The sequence below is a fragment of the Rhagoletis zephyria genome, unplaced genomic scaffold (genome assembly GCF_001687245.7).
Source record: "Rhagoletis zephyria isolate East Lansing unplaced genomic scaffold, Rhagoletis_zephyria_1.1 Rzeph_scaffold_05061, whole genome shotgun sequence".
NCBI classification, from domain to species: Eukaryota; Metazoa; Arthropoda; class Insecta; order Diptera; family Tephritidae; genus Rhagoletis; species Rhagoletis zephyria.
This window is the reverse complement of record NW_016162144.1, coordinates 200-10,322: the sequence shown is the minus strand read 5'-3', so window position 1 is coordinate 10,322 and position 10,123 is coordinate 200. Positions and strand designations below refer to the sequence as shown.

At 35.9% G+C, this 10,123-nt stretch overlaps 1 pseudogene; it reads right to left on the bottom strand.

Moving 5' to 3' along the window:
- The window catches only part of LOC108371550 (diphthine methyl ester synthase pseudogene), a 15,362-nt pseudogene extending 6,854 nt beyond the window's left edge, over positions 1-8,508 (bottom strand).
- Between the last annotated feature and the right edge of the window lie 1,615 nt (positions 8,509-10,123).

The following is a 10,123-nucleotide window of genomic DNA, read 5'->3' as shown; positions in this document are numbered from 1 at the left end:
TTTTCGACGTTAAGCTTTCCTTGCATATTTGGGCGCACATTTTTTGCTGCACGGAGACGGGTGCATATCTTGGCTGCAACAAGATAGTAGTCCGAGTCGATGTTTGGGCCTCGGAGTGTGCGTACGTCTAAAACACTGGAAGCGTGCCTTCCGTCTATCACAACATGATCGATTTGGTTTCTCGTTTTTCGATCCGGAGACAGCCAGGTAGCTTGATGGATCTTTTTATGCTTGAACCTAGTACTGCATACTACCATGTTTCGGGCCCCGGCGAAGTCGATCAGCCTCAATCCGTTGTCGGACGTTTCGTCGTGGAGGCTGAATTTTCCGACGGTGGTTCCAAGGATCCCTTAATTGCCCACCCTGGCATTGAAGTCGCCAAGCACGATTTTGATAACATGATGGGGGCAGCGCTCGTACGTGCGCTCCAAGCGCTCATAGAAGAGCCCCTTGGATGCCTCATCCGTCTCTTCCGTCGGGGCATGGGCGCAGATGAGCGAGATGACCACCGGGGTAAACGACAGTACTCGGCGACGGTGTCTCTCCCACCACAAATCCAACTCCGAATTGGCGCTCCTTTACATGGCAGATGTAGTAGACGTCGCAAGGCCCCAGACATTGTTTGCCTTGCCCCGTCCAACGCATTTCTTGGATGGCGGTGATGTCAGCTTTTGTCCTTACGAGGACATCAACCAGCCGGGCAGAGGCACCTTCCCCATTAAGGGTCCGGACATTCCAGGTGCATGCCCTCAAATCGTAGTCCTTTAAACATTTGCCGTCGTGGTCATCATAAGGGGGAGTCTCATCCGAGGCTTTGCCGTGCTTCTTCACTGGAAGTGGTTTTTACGTGGCGGGTCCCAAGCCCAGCGCACAACCCATTGCTGGGACGGGGGTGGTTTCGCAACCAAATACACGTTTATATAGCGAGCCGCTTGCTCCAAGCAGACACCCGTTTGCAGCCGCACCTACTGGTAAACAGACGCTTCAGACTTCAGTGAGCTCTTAAACTGAATAATTCGGAGTGGTCCCACCGAAGCTCCCTCTCTTTCTGCCGTGACCCAAAGCTCCACTCGGATTGGTTACCGCATCTCGCACATGGGTTGCTCACGTTGCCCAGAGTGCGCGAACGAGGACGCAAGAGTCGGGATTGTGTATAGCCATGCAACCGTAACTGCATACCCAGCGCAACGACTATACCCCATTGCGTTGGCATAAATATGGGAAGGAAAATCCTCCGATTTATTGTTTTAATATTATCAAAATGGTAAGGCCGTTGATAATGCTCACAATTTGTGAAACTTCAAACAATTTTATTTTCCGTCAAAAGTTGTTTATTGAAACTACCTTCTTTTTTGTATCATGGTTCAACGTATTTTGCCCTGACGGATGTATGTCACTATTAGCAAAAACAAAACCATTTTATGCAATAATAAATATCTGTTATGTTAAATATGGGTATTTCCACACGTCGCATACGTGACAGTCGTACGTTTCAATGTCATACAAACAAGGAATACCATTTGTTTTCTTTAACTTTTTTGGGTCGTTATGTAGCACATAATTAGCTCTATATTTAACCGAAAAATGAAAACAATCGAATTGCTTGGAGAGTGTCGTTACGTGACAAAAAATGGAAGTAGATTTTTTCTTTTCTTACAAAATCGCAAAACTCTGCGAATTGTGGATGGCTATTTTCATGAAATTTATTTTAATATGATTCGGAGCAATTCTAGTTGTTTTTAGAGTTTTTTGAATTAATGCAACTTGTTTCAATTTTCTTTTACAACCCCAAGTGTAAAACGTCAGGTAACGTAGCGTCACGTGACATAAATTTCCATCGTTATATTTTTGTTAATATTGCTTTTAAATGAATTTTTAACGCAAATAAAACATGTATTTTATGTAGAATATACTTTATATTTTGACTTCAGCGCCAATTCAGGGTGAATTTTTTGGAAATCTAAATACGGTTTTTCGAAATATCTCAACCTTGGCGCCACCTAGGAAGACCATTTTACGCAAACGTGATTCTACTTACATAGCCAGTATATATTTTAAAAAGCAGACAAATCGGCCCGGCCCGTAAATACGTTAGATATAAGACTTTTATTTTTTTTTTTGTCGTGGTGGACCTTCCGATGGAAACACCCATATACAAAGCAATATACTACATATTTTCGTAAGCGCCATTTGACGATTTTTAGTTATAAGTAGATGCAGTTATATATTTTAAAATAAGATAAGAAACATTCTTCGAGACGTTGGAGAAAATTTATCGTCGTTGGAAATTACATTCCAAACTTCAATCGCGATTTTCCAAAACCTACCGAAAGTATTATATGACAACCTGTTTTCCTGGTGACGGTATTTATGTATATAGTCATAATTTGTTTCAAAACAACGAAAATAAAAAATAACGAAAGAAAATTTTTCTAGTTTTTTGTACTAATGCAAAAAACGGCATGTGTGTTATAATCATAATTGCTGAAAAAATTTAAAACTTCATGAATACCAGTATACGTAAAAAATTTTTAAATGGAACTATCGTTTTCTTGTTAGGTATTAGGATCGTCAGAAAAGACTATGGCCCATTAAAGACAGCAGATTCTCCCATCCCAACATACAAAGATTTATTTTTTATTCCTAACAATGTGGCAACGGCGCTTGTAATTTGTGCAAGTTATGTAACATCAAAAAGTCCATATATCCGTAAAAAAAAAAATTTTGTAGCGAAACTATCTTCTATTCTTTTATCATGATAATAATCAAATACATAACACAGGCCCACATTTTTCAGACCCCGGGATCAGCTTACACTTTTCCAAAGGCTTTTGATGTGCTGAATCTGAATCCAGAATCAGTTTTGCTCGATTGGCTCAGGTTTTCGAGATATTTGAGCCTAAACATGCGAAAACCCCGACTTTTTGCTATATTCGTCATGTATTTTCATCAAGAATAGTTCGTTTTTTTTAGAAAATTGAATAAACCATTTGAAAGTAAAATATTTCCCCTTGATAATGCTGTTTAACTCAACGAGATATCGTTTTTTTTTAACCTGAGATATTGTTCATTGAAGCTTATGAGTTTTGCGACATTACTTCTTTGCACAAATGCTTGAAAGATACAACACGAAAAGAAACAGATTTGTGGTATACGTTTAGGCGTCTGTAAATAATTACATAACGAATGTATGTGTATAAGTGCGCGTGCTTAGAGAAAACTTATTTCGTTTAAGAATTTAATGAAGATATGAATGCATGAGAAATTCTCTAGGAATTTCATTTGATATTATACATATAATATACATGATATATATATATGATATATGATATACATGATATAAAATATATGTACATGATAATATACACGTACATTTATTATGTAAATAAAGCGCCTAAACGTATACCACAAATCTGTTGCTTTTCGTGTTGTATCTTTCAAGCATATGTGCAAAGAAGTAATGTCGCAAAACTCATAAACTTCAATGGACAATATCTCAGGTTTAAAACTAGATATCTCGTTGAGTAAAGCAGCATTATCAAGGGGAAATATTTTACTTTCAAATGGTTTATTCAATTTTCTAAAAAAATTAACTATTTTTGATGAAAATACATGACGAATACAGCAAAAAGTCGGGGATTTCGCATGTTTAGGCTCAAATATCTCGAAAACCTGAGCCAATCGAGCAAAACTGATTCTGGATTCAGATTCAGCGCATCAAAAACCTTTTGAAAAGTATAAGCTAGTCCCAGGGTCTGAACTTTTTTTAAATTTTGTAGGCCTGTGTAACCCCCACGGTTTATACAACATAGTACATTGGTCGGAGAAGCCATGTTTTACGCGAAAAATTAGAAGAGCTGTTACGATTACATATAATAACTGCCAATTTCTCTCTTTTCTTTTCTTTTTCTCTAAAATTAAGCAAATCTGTTTGAAAATAACACTGATTAGGTTTTTTGACATGCTGATCACGAAGCCGCAGTGCTGCCAATTGTTTGGCATATTTAAACAAAGTTGATCTGAAACCCAACTAAAGCTAAATTGCATTTAAACAACAATCCACCATTAAACTTGAGTGCCGTTTAAATATTCATTTGGAATTGGCCCTTAAAGGCCCCTTTGCTTTAGTTTTGGGTAAAGGAATGAAGATCCTTCTCGGCCCTACTAATTAGTTATACATTTTTGAAGAAAATATTTCGTGAAAAATAAGCCGTGTTAGTAAGGTCTTGATAATTTAGCAACCAAGTTTTATTATGTAATATTTCATATTAAATCATCATTTTCCATGTTTAAGAAGTAACATCAAACCAGAAATTACTGTTATATAATGAAATTTTCGATAAAAAATTGTTAAGAAAGCTATCAACTCATAACTGTTAAAGCATAAACAGACGGCAGCGTTGATCCGTTCAACTCGGGAATTAGCTGCAGTTGATCCGAATTAAGTCCGAGTTAATCCGGATCAACGCTGCAGTCTGTTTAAGCTTTTAAGCAGGGTTGAACGAAAAAAAGTTGAATGGCTAAAAATAATAAAAAATTAAAAAATATTAAAATATTCGCCATAAAAAGGTGTTAACATTGTCCACTTTGCATTAAACTTTTGGTTGATCGGCCTTTCAACTAATCGCTTTCAACAAGTTGGTCGCCAGCCAATATTTAGCCATTCAACTTTTTTTGTGCAATCCTGAGTTGAGTTGACCACAAATGTTAACCGCAAAGTTGAACAATGCAAACACTGCTTTAGAACGTGCCACAATAGAATTCGTTGAATTAAACGGATTCAACGGCTTACCGCCTGATTACTAAAAGACAATAATATGATAATATCGAAAGAGAAAATAACCTTCTCCCATATGAATAGAATTTCGGTCATACTTTGTATGTAGAAAAAAGCGTAAAAACGTCTGCAAAACATATTAAAAATCCACGCGACTCGTGAGCAAATTCAAATTATTATTCTAAACCTGAATGTACTATGAAACTGCATACCAGAAATTTTTTAAAAATTCTGATTAAAAAATTTAATGCCGGTTTTACAATGCATTTTTTAGTAGAACTTAAGTCTAACTTAAGATTTCAAGCGTTTCACCAACCACTTTTTGAGCAAATCTTAAGTTCAACTTAAGTCGCGGCCGTCCGGGACTAAAAGTAAACTAAGTCGCAAAACAGCTGATTTAGCAAACAGATGGTTATGATAAATTTTGATTGAGATGTACAATAATTTATCGGAAAAATAAAATAAAGGCACAAAATGGATTTTGATTTGAGTTGGGAGGGTTATAGTGATTCGGAATATGAAGAGATTATAAATATCATTATCTTACGATGGACGAATGTAATTCGTGACCGGCCACAATTTTTTCAACTATATGATGAAAAAGAATTTCGTGATAGATTTAGAGTAAATAAACAAACAGCATGGTATATTCTCAGTTTAATCAGGCCTGCAATAAAGCATAAAACTGAAAGGTTTGTTTTGCTTGCGTATTTACTACATAACATAATAATGGAAGTCATGTTGTTAAATTATAGGAACCACGCGTTATGTCCTGAAAAGATGTTATTTACTACGTTTATGCGACAGAATTCACGAACTCTTCATTTAATGAATTCAAAAATGGTCCCGTTTATGCATAGCACGCGATTTCATGAAATAAAGTGCTTTGAAAAAGTGGCAACGCACTGGCGAGAAACTAAAACGTAGGGTTGTGACTTTTTCGGCCTCCTTTTAAATTTGCAAAAGCCGTAGGTACCAGGCAATGAACCATATTATGTTTAAATTGGTTTTTATATATTTTCAGTTTATTCTATTTGAATTTATTTTATATTTGAACAATTCCATACAACTTTTATAGTGTTTTAAATCCTGGTTATGCCAATCATGCTTTTTAATCTAAAAACATCATAACCCTAGTAAACAGCTGTTTGTGAAACGTGGCGTTACCGGACTTGCACTTCACGATTTCATGAAATGATGCCGAATTCATGCTTAACTTTCGTTTATAATTGAATTCATGAAATGGTGTTTATGCAGCCAATTTTAACTCAAATTCATGAAATGAATTCGTGAATTAGCCTACGCATAAACGTAGTATGTAATTATTAGCACCACGCTTTTATGCAACTGGAGGCATGTTGAAAACTATTGGCGATTTGTTTGGCGTCTCAAAAGCTACAGCCTCACGAGTTATAACGTACATTCACACCATATAGCAATGCTGAGAGAAGATCTTATAAAATTTCCAAACAGGGTTGAAGAAATAAAAGAATGTCAAAGGAACTTCTTTAAATTGGCTACATTTCCTCTGTTGTTGCCGCTATCGATTTTACGTACGTTAAAATTTTATCTCCTGGTAAATAAAATTTAAATGAAAATACACTTAAGTATTCAGCTATAACAAATTCCTTTTCTTATAGGTGGTGAAGATGCTGAGCTGTTCCGGAACCGAAAGGGCTTCTTCTCGATTAATGTTCAAACATTTTGTGATAGTCAACTTCGCATCCTAGACATTGTTGCGCAGTGGCCAGGTTCAACTCATGATGCGATGATATTTCGTAACTCAAGGATTCGTTTTCGTTTGGAATCAGACAAGTTTGGTAACGGACTTGTTGTCGCCGATAGCGGATATGAAAATACTAATAGAGTTATCATGCCCCTGGCTCAGGTTAATACCCGTGCTGAAAATTTGTTTAACGAATCTCTCATTAGAACACAGAATTGTGTGGAGCGATCATACGGTGTCTGGAAGCGCCGGTTTCCTGTTCTATTCTTAAGCTTACGGATGCACTGACAAAAAGTTCAAAGTATTATCGTGGCGAAAGCGGTTTTGCACAATATTTGCTGTGCTCATAGCGACAAAGTTGCTCCGCTACTTTCAGCAGATTTTCAGAATATTGTTCATGATGTACTCTCCGTACCGAGCAATCGCTCTGCTGAGGTTCTACGAGAAGATCTTTAATTAATAATTGTTTCGCAAATATGTAATAACATAATTATTTTATCACTTTATTCGAGCATGCAATCATACATTTGTATAATAAAACATTTCACCATAAACACTTATTCTAATAAAAAAAAGCTTAAAAAATTTCTTATTTTGGTTCTCAACTTAAATCGTCCACCCAAAAAAATTGTATTTTGTTTCATGAAAGGGATAAAAAAAAAATAAAAGTATCTCCAGGTACTTCAAGTAATTCAATTTCACTTAAACATTAGTAAAGAAAACGTTATAAAACTATTTTATGTACATGAAAGGTATGAAAAAAAAAATATCTCCAGGTACTTAAAATAAATCAACTGCACTTAGACATCAAGCTTTCTTTGAAGAATTTGCATTTCCAATGCATGCTTCTCTTTCATCAGTACCATTTCTAATTCAGCCTTTTCCTTCTCTAAATTTAGTTTTTGTTCATGCTGCTTCCGAATCAGTTCAATTTCTAGTTTAGCTGTTTCTTCTGTCCATTTGGATTTAACGTGGGCTTGTCTTGACCAGCCGGACCGCGCATTGGCCCTTTTTTGCAAACTATGTACATTTCGCCTTAAGTTTTTTATTTTTTGGTCTCCTCAGCATTCCTGAATCATAATTATTCCAGGATTCCTTTATTTCAGCGTCCGTGTTTACCTTATCGTTGTTAGCAAAGTCTGTATAGAAGTGAAAAAGATTTGAATACAGTATATTTTGCTTTGCTGCCTTTATGCTTAAGTGCACATTTACGATACCTACCCTAAAATGCGCACTAGCGGCATTATTTTTAACATTTATAAGGAAACTCCTCCGATAGATGCATTCAACATACCTGCATATTGGCGATACCTGCCTTAAAAATTGTGCAACTATTATTAACTATCAAAGAAAGTATTAAGTTTACCTGCACTGGCCCTACAATTACCTAATTTTACAAGCTTTTATTTATTTTTCTCATCTCGCAGAACAACGAAAATGGCTATCAATTAATGTAGTTATATAGATAATTAGATACCATTCGGTAAAAATTTCGCTTGCAGTAATTTCTACGTGGTAAGTGCTCCTCCATTAATTGGTTTCATAGGGATTCAGATACCTTCCTCATTGAAGTAGTAAAGAAAATTCGTTTAAGTGCTTTTTTCGGTTAAGTGCACAAGTATTTCGTGCAAAGAAGGATGAGCAGCTAAGCAAAATATACTGTATATGTATGTAGGTACATACATTATTAGTATAAAGCGTAGGCATGAAGTTTTTACCTGAAAGTATAACCACCTCGTCTTCTAATTACTCTACGTCTTCTGTTTCTGTTTCCTTGACCACTGGTGCCAAATCTATTTAAAAAAGGGTACTCAGTGACTTATAAATAATCAAAAGAAATTGCATATGCTTACTTTCTTCGTAACCGTCACACTGCAAGTTTTCTACTGCTTTTGCTGAAGCCATGGGTGCTAAAATATATTTAAATATAACAAAAGATTTACACTATCGGAGATTTATACATACATGTAAGGGGAGTATAGTCGCTATCATATTCGCTAACCATTCCGTGTACTTGCTTTTAATGCAAAATGCTTAAAAGCCTATCGCCATTCTCCGAGTTTTCTTTGCAGGCGGACCACCACCTGTAGAATACAGTGATTTTTTCATCTTTCCCTTTTCTTTAAATCCATTTTTAAATTGTTGTACTTTTTTCGAACTGCCTTTTCGTCCCGGAATAAAGATGACTCACATTGTATTTTTTTCCAAGCCGCTTCTTTTTTTCCAATGGATATGGTCCTTTCTTTTGCGCTCGATAATATTTTTATAATTAGCAGCCAGGCCCACCAGAAAATCAATTTCATGTGGGCCGAAATTTATTCTGCTCTCCATTTCTGACATTTTTGTTAATATAAAGTTCAATATTTTATATTTCTTCGCTCAAATATTACACATTAAATAAACCGCATACACTATCTCCTCAGTTGTTTCGTATTTTAAGAAGTGTCAAATATGTAAACAAAGCATTTTTTGTGGTGCTGCCATATTTTTAAACAATATATTTTCCATACTTAAATATGCATTGTGAAACGCAAACTTTAACAAACTTAAACAAAATCTTAAACTTAGCTAAGATTTTTCTCAACTAGAACTTAAGTTCCAACTTAAGTTTAGATTGTGAAACTGGCCCTTAAATTTTATATGAAAAGGCGTTAAATTTTCCTTAATACGCAGATATACATATGTATGCAGGCAAGTATATGTTTATAACACAATCGGCCAACGTTTTTACTTTGACACAAGGGAAAGCCCACAAACACTCCTTTTTTTGGCTCATTTCACTCCGTTCGAAAATTATAAAACGGAAACGCTGCTATGTGCGCTTTTATGAGAGACCTAAATATTTCGGTTCGAAAGTTTTGGGTACTTTTCAAATCGGTACCGAGTATCTATCAAAACTTAAAAGTATCGACTGTCAGCACATACTAGTACGAATGGACAAATATTTGACAGAGCATTTTGCATACCGAGAAACTATGTTGCGCACAGTGTTGTCACTATTGGTCCTTTCCGACCCAACTTGGTCGCTTATTTCTCATTTAGTAGGTAAGATTTTGGTCAGATAGTTGAATTAAGTTTTTAAATTCTTAATTATAAAAATATATATTTCAAACATCATTTTCCATATAATTATTTGCCAATTGTACCTTTCAAACATTTGCCAATCATGCCTTTAAAAATAAGAAACCTAATTGGTTTGGCGACTGATGGAGCCAATGTTATGACTGGAGACTTGGGCGTGCTGAAAACATTAGGAGAGTTCACTCTTTGATGCGAAAATGCGAAAGGCAAAAATTAGCGTTTGTCTTGTTGCTTTGCTGTGCGTTTGTGCGAAACGACGCATAACGGTGCCATATGTTTGTTGTAAAAAACTGCCGATTTTTGCACTTTCACTCAAACGCACACAGTTTCGCATCAAAGAGTGAACTCTAGTATTATCGAGTGCAGAAACCGATTTATTTAATACTAGCAAATGCCTGGCTTGCTTCGCTACGCCTGATAAGAACTTTTGCGTTGACCATTACAAAAATCGGTTTGAAATGCAAAAAGGGTTTTTAATGTAAACACTTGGCTTCGGTTGAATGGTTAAATCCTGCTGTTCCACAGGAAGAAAGAGTGTT